Source organism: Eublepharis macularius, chromosome 6, assembly GCF_028583425.1.
Source record: "Eublepharis macularius isolate TG4126 chromosome 6, MPM_Emac_v1.0, whole genome shotgun sequence".
Lineage (NCBI taxonomy): Eukaryota > Metazoa > Chordata > Lepidosauria > Squamata > Eublepharidae > Eublepharis > Eublepharis macularius.
In genome coordinates, this window is record NC_072795.1 from 2,232,502 (window position 1) to 2,243,776 (window position 11,275).

The following is an 11,275-nucleotide window of genomic DNA, read 5'->3' on the forward strand; positions in this document are numbered from 1 at the left end:
CCTCTGCAAAGATGCACCTGTCCCATCATGAAGCGCATCTCAAAAAGCAACCCAGCCAGACTGGTCTACAGCCTGCTCTGTTCTCTGGTCCTTTTTATGCAAACATAGAATCATAGGGTTGGAAGGTATCTCTAGGGTCATCTAGTCCAACCCCCTGCAAAATGCAGGGAATTCACAACTACCTCCTGGACTCCTGCTCCATTCCCAGAAGATGGCAAAAAAACCCCTCCAGAATCCCCTGCCAAACTGGCCTGTGAAAAATCGCTACCTGACCTCAAGGTGGCGATCGGCATTCCCCTGGGCATGTCAGAAGGGGCCATGAGAACTAAGCACTGATGTAACCCTTCCTGCCCTCACCCTCGTGATCTGCCCAGGTTCACAGAATCAGCTTTGCTGTCAGGTGGCCTTCGAGCCTCTGCTTGAAAACCTCCAAAGAAGGAGAGCCCACCACCTCCCGAGGAAGCCTGTTCCACTGATGGGCCGCTCTGACTGTCAGAAAGTTCTTTAATTCCTACCCATTGGTTCTGGTCCGACCTTCTGGAGCAGCGGAAAACAACTCCGTGCTGTCCTCTATATGGCAGCCCTTCACGTACTTGAAGATGGTTATCGTATCACCTCTCAGTCGTCTCCTCTCCAGGCTAAACATTCCGAGCTCCTTCAACCTTTCCTCATAGTATTTGGTCTCTCCAGACCCCTCACCATCTTCCTTGCCCTCCTCTGGACATGTTTTAGCTTGTCCATATCCTTCTGAAACTGTGGTGCCCAAAACGGAACACAATACTCGAGGTGAGGTCTAACGCATATGGTGGGTGGTGCATTCCCATCTGCTTTGGCAAAAGAAAAGAGGATCCTCTATATGCACGACAGCTTCATGTTTGCATTGGAGCTCTTTATCCAAGAGAAGCTGCTGGATTGGGCAGGCTACACTTTGTGTTCAGCGAAGGGGGCACAGCTAACACCTGCCATGTATCACACACAGGATGTTGTCTTTGGCCCAGCCATCTAAGCAAATCTTCTTTGTGGCCCACTGAGAGCCGCTGCAGGTCTCCTGGCTACTGGTGGTGGGAGGGGTGACATACAGGCCCTCTGGACTCACTTAAACTCAGCCAGCAGAGGTGTAGGAGGAGGCAAAAGGTACCCTTTGTTTGGGGTGACAAAATACTGTGAACAGTTTGTAGCATAAGCTTTCGAGAACCACAGCTGTCTTCGTCAGATGCATCATGTATCTGGCGAAGAGAGCTGTAGTTCTCGAAAGCTTATGCTGCAATATAGTTGGTTAGTCTTAAAGGTGCAACTGGATTCTTTACTATTTTGCAACTACAGACTACCATGGCTTACTCCTCTGGTTCTTGAACAGTTCGCATCATATCCTAGGGGAGAGTCTTGGCTTCCTACGTGTGCCTGAACACACATGCAAACCAATGCACATGCCTCACTCAATGAGTTCTGCTTCAGAAGGAAGGCTGAGGAGCATGGCCAGAGTCCCTGGTTCTCTGCTCTGGCAGCCGCTGCAGTACAGCTCCCCTAGTGTCCTTTCCACTGCATGTTGCCTCCACACAACACCCAGAACTCAGACAGCTCTTCCCTGCCGAGGCTGAGCTGAGGAATGCCCACTTTCCATCAACTAATTAATTAATTAATTTATAGTCCACCTTTCTTGCTGAGACCTAAGGTGGATTACGCAGCGTAAGTCAATAGAACCCACAGCTGGATCATTCAATGAAAACAATACAATATCGTCAACATATTAATTCATAATGTCTTAATTGTTTGTATAAAGTGCCTTCAAGTCAGAGTTGACTTATGGCGAACTCTGCTGGGGTTTTCAAGGCTAGAGATATTTGCCATTGCTTGCCTCTGCATAGTGACCCTGGACTTTCTTGGCCATCTCCCATGTAAGGACTAACCAGGCCAACCCAGCTTAGCTCCTGAGATCTGACGAGTTTGGGTTAGCTTGGGCCAGCTAGGTCAGGGCTTTATGGTGGTAGAGAGTGCCCTCAAGTCATAGCTGACTTATTGCGACCCCTAGAGGGGTTTTCATGGCAAGAGACTAATACAGTCTAACAATGGTTTGCCATTGGTGAGCCAGTTTGGTGTAGTGGTTAAGAGTGTGGGACTCTAATCTGGAGAACCAGGTTTGATTCCCCACTCCTCCGCTTGAAGCCAGCTGGGTGACCCTGGATCAGTCACAGCTCTCTCGGAGCTCTCTCAGCCCCACCCACCTCACAGGGTGTTTGTTGTTGTGGGGATAATAATGGCATACTTTGTAAACCGCTCTGAGTGGGCATTAAGTCGTCCTGAAGGGTGGTATATGAATCAAATGTTGTTGTAGTTATAATTATTATTTGAATTATCCGAAATACAATCAACAATAAGGAGAGGTCACATGTTATTATTGATTGGCTTTGCTAAGCTGATACAAGTTTCCACCAGATACCTAAGTATCAGCCAGTTATCAGAGTAATATTTACGCTGTTCCAAGTAGCGTCATCTTTTGCAGTTCTGTAGGTGTTGTGTCAGAAAGCTGCAGTTCTTCCATATGAATTGCAAAGTTCTTCAAGAAGGTTCCAAGTGCCCCGATGACAATGGGGACTACTGTTGCATTCTTCTTCCATAGTCGAGTGGTTTCTATCGCCAGATCTCTACATTTAATCATGTTTCTTGTTCTTTTTCTTCGACTCTGGCATCCACCGGAATTGCAGTGTTGATTATCCAGACTTTTCGATTTTCCATAACTGTTATGTGTGGTGTATTGTGTTCAAGGTGCCGATCGGTTTGAAATCCCACAAGATCTTGACTTGTTCAGTTTCTAGCACCTTTTCCACCTGATGTTCCCATGAATTCTTTGATACTGGCAGATTATACTTTTTACTCAATGACCAATGAATCAGCTTTGCCACCCTGTCATCACGTCCAGCTTTGTAGTCCGTCTGTGCAGTTTTGCTGCATTCAGAGATAAGGTGGGGCACAGTTTCATCTTTCTCCTGGCAAAGTCGACGTTTTGGATTTTCACTGATTTTCTGAATTTTGGCTTTCATAACATTCGCTTGCAATGCTTGTTCTTGTGCTGCAAAGATCAGACCTTCAGTTTCTTTCTCAATTGTACCCATCTTCAACCATGCCCAAGTTAGGCTGCCGTCACTTTTTCCTTCAATATTTTTTAGATGTTGCCCATGTAAGGGTTTGTTCTTCCAGCCATTTAATCTATTCTCAAACTGTTTCTTCTTGTATTCAGCCTTTCTGTTGTTTTAATATGTTCTCTGTTTTCATAGCCTGAAGTAATTTTTTTGTGCTTCTACTGATGTAATCATTCAGGCCTCTCTTTTCTTCTTCCACTACCTGGTGTACTTGTAACAGTCCTCTTCCACCAATTTTTCGTGGTAAATATAACCTGTCAACATCACTTTTCGGTGTAAAGAGTGATGCATGCTCATTACATTGTTATTGCTATTGCTATTGCTATTGTTGCCTGCCTCTACAGCTCTGGTCTTCATTGGGAGGTCTCCTATCCAATCACTAACCAAGGCCAACTCTGCTTAGCTTCCAAGATCTGCTGAGATCAGGCTCACCTGGGCTATCCAGGTCAGAGCTTTGCCTTACTTACAAGTCTCAAAAGGGAAGAAAAGGACAAATGACCTAGAGGCCTAACAGCAATATAAATACTTCCTGTCTATATTAAGTGTAACTTCCACACCACTACGTTAGCGTTCAAAAAACCAGCACTATCTTGACTGTGGCTGCTGACACCATTTTAAATCACAATCCAGATTGTATGTGTGTCACGGCAGCTCTTGTCCGCCAGGAGCTCTTGTCCGCCAACCCCCCACCCCCATGCTTTATGGTACATTGGACACCACAGTGCCTTTCTAGCAAAGAACGAAGTAGAGAGTCTAATTGCTGGCCCTGTAGTTTGCAGGATGGACACGTTTCCCAAGTAGATGTTTTAGAAGCTCCACAGGGTCGACCTTGGTTCGCAATTGGATGGGACACCTCCAGCGAAGACCAGGGCGGCAGAGGCAGGCAGTGGCAAACCACCTCTGTTAGCCTCTTGCCATAAACACCCCACCAGGGGTCGCCATAAGTCACTTATAACTTGAGGGCACGCTCCACCACCAATTTTAGATTAGAACACCCATTGATTTTTGAAGATGCTTATGTAATTTTAGATTCAGAGGAGTTAGCCGTATTAGTCTGCACTAGCAAAATAGGAAGGAGTCCAGTAGCGGCTTTAAGACTAACCAACTTTATTGTAGCATAAGCTTTCAAGAGCCACAGATCTCTTTGTCAGATGCATCAAAGCATCTGACGAACAGAGCTGTGGCTCTCGAAAGATTATGCTACAATAAAGTTGGTTAGTCTTAAAGCCGCTACTGGACTCCTTACTATGTAATTTTAAACCACCTACTTGGAAATTAACCAATGATCAATGAAAATGGACCCTCCATGCCCTTACTGAAGCCAAAAGACTTACATTACAACACTGGAGAGACAACACTGCCACTTCCGATGATTTCTGCCCTACCCTACTCCATTCCTGGACCCAGCCATCCATGAATTTGGGAGAAAATGGATTTCACCAACTGTGTATGTGCAAAAGTGGATGCAAGACAGACAGAAATGAAATCAGAATCACAAAATCACAGAATCATAGAATCACAGAGTTGGAAGGGGCCATACAGACCATCTAGTCCAACCCCCTGCCCAATGCAGGATGAGCCTAAAGCATCCCTGTCAAAGATTCATCCAGCCTCTTCTTGAAAACTGCCAGTGAAGGGGAGCTCACCACCTCCCTAGGCAGCTGATTCCACTTTTGAACTACTCTGACCATGAAAAAGTTTTTCCTGATATCCAGCCGGTACCTTTGTGCATGTAGTTTTAGCCCGTTGCTTCGCGTCCTACCCTCTGCTGCCAACTGGAACAGCTCCCTGCCCTCCTCCAAATGACAGCCTTTCAGACATTTCAAGAGAGCTGTCCCCACAGCTGCCATGTTGCTCCAGATCAGCTCAGCTCCCTTTCCGTAGTCAAGGCTCAACTCGGGCCTTGAATAGGGAAAGGGAGATGAGCTGATACAAAGCTCAGCTCAGGAGAGATGGTGACCGACAAAAACGGGACCATTCACCACGAAGGTCTCAGCATCCCAACTGGTAGTGGCGACGAGCAACCTTGAGAGCCAGCGTGCAGCAGTAGTTAGAGTGCTAAGGCAGAAGCTCAAATCTCCACTCTGCTGTGAAGCTTGCCGGGCAACTGGGACTTGTTGCTCTGTCTCAGCCTGCACTCCTTTACAGGGTTGTTGTAAGGATAAAATGAGGGATAACCAAGGATGCTGTCCAGAGCTTTTTAGTAGAGGGGTGGGCTAAAGATGTGATAGGCAGGCAGGCAGGCAGGCAGGCAGGCAGGCAGGCAGGCAGGCAGGCAGGCAGATAGATAGATAGATAGATAGATAGATAGATAGATAGATAGATAGATAGATAGATAGATAGATAGATAGATAGATAGATAGATAGATAGATAGATAGATAGATAGATCCAGTGTGGTACGGTGGTTAGAGTGTTGGACCACACACACACACACACACACACACACACACACACACACACACACACATGCCATGAAAACTCACTAGGTGACCTTGGGCCACTCACACTCTCAGCCTAACCTACCTCACAGGGTGGTTGTGAGAATAAGATGGAGGAGAGGAGAATGTAAACCTCTTTGGGTTCCCAGCAGAGAGAAAGGCGGGATGTCAATTTAGCAGATAAAAAATCAAACAGAACAGAGAGGTATTCCGTAGACAAGGCACGCACACTGCCAGTGTACAGGCCAATGGACGTATCTCCTGCGGGGCCCCTGCTTTTTAAAGTTTCCCAAGCAGTGACAATTCCAGAATTCTGTGAGTGGATTCAGGCTGGGAAAGCTATAAGTATAAAAGCCACTGTGTATGGCATTGCAACTCCCTTCAATCGTAGACCCTGGAATCAATTCCTAGTAAAAATAATTTAGAAAAAAGTCTTGCAAACATGATTGTTCTATATGTCTTTGCATTGAGGTCCAGTGAGAAGAAAGAAAGAGCATGTGTGTGCGTGTTTTCCTCTTGGGTCCGACCTCTTCACTTCTGCTCCCGCCATTCCTCATTAGTACCTGAAATAAACTCTTGCAACGCATCCCAGCCAAGCTTTATTAAAAAGCCTCCAGCCGGCCAAGGGCAGGAAAATAGATGCCTTTGCAACAGAACACATTGTTTCCTCCTCAACCTAATTGCCTCTGTGGACAGAGGAGCATGCAAGGTTGCGGCGGGGAACTGCGGTTGCGTGAAAAAACCTGGGCAGATCGCAAAGTTTTCCCTGAGTCAGGCAGTACCTTTCTTGACAGCATCAAACTCTCATAATCTTTCATGTCCACTCACAATCTTTTATCTACACGGAGGGAACCCTCGTCACCCTGTCTTTAGTGAATCGTAGTCTGGGGCCTGGCGCAAGGAAGCTAAATGTTTAATGTTCACAGGCAGTACAGGGGAGTAGGCACCAGATGCTGAAAGACCAGTTGTAGTTCTGGGAGATCTCCAGGCCCTGTCTGGAAGCTGAAAATCCTAAACTCAATCTTGCGCCAAAGTATATGATTCAGTTCCTCTAAATATTTTCCCAACACATCTCTTTTGCTATGTAATAAGCCTACTTGACCTCCCCACAATTTGGCATCAAAGTTTCAGGGCCACAGGGCAGCCATCGTTGGCAAGATTCATTCCCTACTCGCCTCTTTCCTAGAATACACAGATTTCATCTGAATACGATAGAGGGATTATTTGGAACACGGCAGTTAATTATCTTCGGGAGGACATTATGCTAACGTGTGGTGCACCCACTTGGAAATTCAATAGGTTTGCCGGAGAGCTCCCAAAAGTACTACAGATCTCCAGAATGCAGAATTCAGAGCTAAGCTACAAGAGACGAATTACGCGAGGATGGGCACGTGAAGGGAGTTGCAATGTTAGCGGGGAAGCTGAGTTTTAAAAGAGATCGGACGGCTTTGTCAAGAGCCAGGGAGATCTGCTCAGAGGGTTTGTTAATTTCCTCTTTGCCTGGGCTCTGGTTCTCGAAAGCTTCTGCTACAATCAAGTTGGTTAGTCTTAAAGGTGCTACTGGACTCTAGAGACTCTACAGACTAACAGGGCTAACTCCTCTGGATCTATTATTCACTGATTTAGTCACTTAGTTTATACTCTTATCTTTCTCCCAGAGACTCGAGGCAGATTTACATTGTTAGCTATTGCCTGATCATTGAGCTGTATAGATTATTCACCTGCTGGAGATTTATTTAATTTATACAATTTATATCCTGCCTTTTTGCCCTTATGAGGGTCACCAAGGTGGCTAACAGGTTGAAAACATACATAATAAAAACATCTCTGAAAAACCATTAAAACCAGCCCCAAACTCATAATAAATACAATTGGAACAAGCTAAAAACACATATACAAAAACATTGATACATAGGGAGTAGGGTTGTCAACTTCCAGGTGGTGGCTGGAGATCTCCCAGAATTGCAACTGGTCTCCAGGTGACAGAGATCCCTTCCCCTGGAGAAAATGGCGGTGACATGTATGTCTGCCTGCAATCCATGCCATGGGGGTGTTGTATACTGCCTAGTGGTCCTCTGACACTGTGAAGAGTTCCCGAGTGCCTTTCAATGTCTGTTGTTTAGAAGCTCACTGTGTCATCTTTGCTTTGAAGTAAAACACTCTCCCGGGGAAGCAAAATACTTCCTCTTGAAGGCAAGCCACCTTGAGCCCGGCTGCACCCAACACCAATGAGGCTTCTCCAGGGAACAGGAATGGTTTCATGCTTACTCTGTAGATTTTTTGTGTGTGTGGCAAGGACCGTTTACTGTGGGGCGGCCAGGCGGGGACAGAATGCAGACCCCCTCCTGGACACAGAGGACAGTTGTGCATTTCCACCCTGTTAAAATAAGGTTGAATGCACCAAACCGCCCCCAGCAGAGCTTACTCTGTAGATGCAATCTAAACTGTGATCGTTTTTCTCTCTGGCGTTCGTGCCAGAATTTCAACTGCTAACCTGGGGGTGGGACTTACTTTACTCTATAACTAACCATGCTTTTCCTGTACACGTCACTTCTGCCAAACTGCCTGAGCGCCTTGAACCGGATGGATCTCTGATAAAGTTTACTTCAACCAAATCACCTGTGTGGTTGCTGTGGAGTACTTGGGGATTTACTTGCCAAGGACCGACAGCCGGCTGCCTTGGGAAGTGGATTCCATGGCATTATACCCAACTGAGGTCTCTCCCCTCCCCAAACCAGGCCCTCCCCAGTCTCCACCCCTTCAAATCTCTAGGAACTTTCCAACCTGGAGCTTGCAACCCTAATAGGGAGAGATTACTAAAGGAATGTCAAACAAAAGTCTCCACCTGCTGTTGGAAGAGGACAACAGAAGAGACCGAGTTCCTGCGAAGAGAGTTACAGAGTTTTGGTGCCATAACCGAGAAGGCCCTGGGCTATGTTGCCACCTGCCTAACCTCAGAAGGAGGGGGAAGCCAAAGCGGGGCCTCGGATGGTGACTATAGCAGTCAGGTAGGTTCGTAGCCCAGTGGTTAAGTGGTTCGGCTGCGAATCAACACTCCACTGGTTCAAATCCCACTACTGCCAAGAGCTCAGCAGGTGGCCTTGGGTAAGCCACGCCTCTCAGCCCCAGCGATATTGTGGAGATAATGAGAACACTAACTTGTTCATCACTCTGGGCGATATATAAGTGCAGTTGTTGCTGTTGCTGTTGTTATTATAGGGAGCACATGTTCCTTCTGGTAGATTGGTCTTAAATACAGCGCCTTAATGGTCAACTCCAGCAACTTGCATTGTGCCTGGAAACAGATCCGGAGATGGAGAGTTGTGTACACACAGGAAAACCCAGCTGTGAATTATTAGCACAATATCCAACAATTGTGCAAGCTTGGAAAGAGGACGATGGAGGAAACAGTCTAACGTGGCGGCAAGGCTGGGCTTTTGGCAAATTTGTGCAAGGGCTGGTTTCAGGATGGGGCTCACAGTGCTTACTCAGGAGCGGCGTCTCCTGTCCCACCCCCTCCACTGGTTTGGAGTCTATTTTGGGCTCTTTATCACTTCCAGGGAGACTCTCAGAAGGGCCCTGCACCAACATTAAACCACTACATTGGTGCTCCTGCGGCCAGGGTGGTTCGAAGGCTGCAAATCATTTTCAGATGCCGTCAGCATCTTTCCCTCCTTCGGTGCGCTGGCCTCTACACTCCTCCTGTGACTATTCTCTTGGAGAGCAGCACTGACACCCCATGCGAAGGGAGGGCTCACATATCAAAGAATCCAAGGAGAGAACAATTTGGAACCCAGAAGCCGACTGGCCGGCTGGCCCCAACCTTTGCGGGGCTTGATCTTGAACTCTGCTGACAAACTTCTTTTTGAGGGCAGCAGATCGGCCCAGCACCCGTTCAGAGTTGTGTCCAAGCCTCATGGAACCAAAATAAATACAGGGTTATCTGAGAAACTTTTTTGCAGATGGGCCTCTGCGTTCCAAGACGAAATGAAGACTAAGCACATCTTGATTGCATCCGTAAGCAGCAAGGCAGACCGCTTGGCCCCTGGAAGGGCAGCAGGCCACTGGGAAAGGGTCCCTGGTAAGTAACGGGGGCACGCTTTTCTGAATAACGGGTAGTTCAGTCCGACTTCTCTGGCAGAGGCAGACGGGACCCCCAGAGGCATGCTATCTGGCCCCGCCTTCCTCCCCAGGACTGCTCACTGCAACATGTCATCAAAGCTCTCCTGCACATACAACAGCTTGCCCCTCTCAGAAAGCACGGGAGATTCCCATAAGGAGCATGAGTAGAACACAGAACTCACTGCCACAAGATGTGATGATAGATGGCCACTGCCTTAAAATGGCATTACGAGGAAACGAGAGACATTCACTGAGAGGAATTGTATTGTTGACCACTGTCAGCCACGGAAGCTCAATGGAAATTCCATGACCACAGGCAGTTTGTTGGGGGTAGGGTTGCTAACCTCCAGGCAGGGCCTGGAGATTTTGTGGAATTGCAACTGATCTCCAGACTACAGAGAAAAGACTGCATTTTAGGGTCAAACCAGGCCAAAGCAAGGGAAGGCAAGAAAGGCACAAAACAGGCACCTGTCTCTTCCCTCCTGGAGCTTACAGCAGCTGGGGAGAGCATTTTCAACCAGAAATGTGGCATAGATAAATCCCCCTTTCCCAAGCATCAAGGAGACCCTAAAATGCCCATTTCACAGAGCAGGAACTGAGGCCGAGAAAGAGCAAGTTGCTCCTGCCCCACAGTAGCTGAGGTACAACTCGAACCCATCTCTCAGAGACTCAACCCACAACTCACCAGTTGCCAAATTTAAGTGTCTTTGGATGCAATGCCAAGTCTCCCTCCCCCTTATCTTGGCTACTATTTGCCAGTAAGAGTTAGCCGGGGTAGGATTGGGGTGGGTGTGCATTTCTGTTTTTAATCAACCCCCTCGGCGGCAAGATCTATTTATAAACTCCACACACTTTGCATCTGTCTCCATAAGCCACGAAATTAGCAGGCTAGACGGAATGGAGGGGGGGGGGCTTTTTTGCTACATGACGGAGGCCAGAAACTTCAGCGCCCGCCTGCCTTTGTCTCCCTCGTTGGCAGTTGTCGATTCAGAAGCAGGACCATGATTTGTTAAGGGATAGCTCCCAAACCAGCCCAGATTTTGCAAATTGTTTTCTGCGAATTTGAAATCACTTTGGAGAGAAAAACTTTGGCTCTAAAAGTTGGCTTGCTCTGCCCCCCACCCACCCCCACCCCCGGCTCAGAGATCCAGAAAGACTGGCTCCAAGTACATTTCCATTTTATTTCAGGATTTCTGTTGCCGTAAAACTGTAACTGAGGGTAGAAACGGGATTGCTAAGACTATGCAAAGAGAAGGGAGCGTTCTCTAACGGGGGGCCTTTGGCTGAGAAGAGAGGGGCTGTGGCTCAGTGGAAGAGCCCCTGCTTTGCATGCAGAAGGCCCCAGGTTCAGTTCCCAACATCTCCATTTTAAAAGGACCAGGCAGTAGGTAATACGAAAGAGCCACTGCAGGGCCATTTCCACGCGGCTTACCTTCCCTCGCAACGATCCGGAACATTGCGCAAAAACCACAGAAGATTGCGTTTTCTCACGTGAGATCTTCTGCGGTTTTTGAGCGATGTTCCGGGTCATTCTGAGGGAAGGTAAGCCGCGTGGAAACGGCCCTGGTCCGAGTAGA